This window comes from Garra rufa, chromosome 17, assembly GCF_049309525.1.
Source record: "Garra rufa chromosome 17, GarRuf1.0, whole genome shotgun sequence".
In the NCBI taxonomy this organism is placed as follows: Eukaryota; Metazoa; Chordata; class Actinopteri; order Cypriniformes; family Cyprinidae; genus Garra; species Garra rufa.
The window spans coordinates 32,127,163-32,128,282 of record NC_133377.1 but is presented as its reverse complement, the minus strand read 5'-3'; positions in this window follow the sequence as shown (position 1 = coordinate 32,128,282).

The following is a 1,120-nucleotide window of genomic DNA, read 5'->3' as shown; positions in this document are numbered from 1 at the left end:
CATTGTGGCCAAACAATTCAATTTTTGTTTCATCTGACCATAAAACAGAAGACCAGAAGTCTTCTTCTTTGTCCAGATGAGCATTTGCAAAGGCCAAGTGGGCTATCTGGAGTGGTGTCTTCCTTGGTCTGCATCCGTGGAACCCATCTGTTGGACTGTCTGCCATGAGATGTTGCCACCAGCAGAGCCCAGATTTATCAGGATGGCCTTGGTGCTGATCCTTGGATTCTTTTTTACCTCTCTCACTATCCTCCTGGCCAGCACAGGTGTCACTTTTGGCTTCCGATCACATCTTCTGAGATTTTTCACAGTGCAGAACGTCTTGTATTTTTTAATAATACTTTGCACTGTAGCCACGGGTTCAGGTCCTCAGTGAGCTCCTTTGTCTTAGCCATGACTGTCCACAAACCAACAGCAGAGAGCTTCTGTTTTTCACTTGTTGAGTTGCTTAAAGCAGCTGTTCCCAATGAATCAGGGTAATTAGGATGCTTTAGAACAGCTTGGACTTAAAAAAAAAAAAAAAAAAAACTTAAAAATAAAAGTAACTTTAAGTCAAAATTTGCCAGGGCTTGACTGTATATATATATATATATATATATATATATACACTGTAAACAAAAACTGTAGAAATTACAGTATTACTGGCAGCTGGTTGCCAGTAACTTACTGTAGATTTAAATTTATGCTATTTACTGGCAACAGTTTGTTCAAAGTTAATTGAACATTAAACATTAACAAGTCTTTATCTTTACAGAATAAAACTAAAATAACAGCCTCATGCAAAGCATTCTGGGAACCAAAATCTGAAGGAAAAAAACTGAAAAAGGTTGATGAAGGTTTCTGGTTCCCAGAATGCTTTGCATTAGGTTGTTATTTTATAGTTTTATTCTGTAAAGACAAAGACTTGTTAATGTTTAATGTTCATTTAACTTTGAACAAACTGTTGCCAGTAAATAACATAAATTAAAAATCTACAGTAAGTTACTGGCAACCAGCTGCAGAACTACAGCAAATTTTTTACAGTGTATATATATATATATATATAAAACGAACCCATGTTTATGTCTTTGGCCAGCCAAGAAACCATGTAATTGACATTTCTTTTAATTTTAAAGAACAC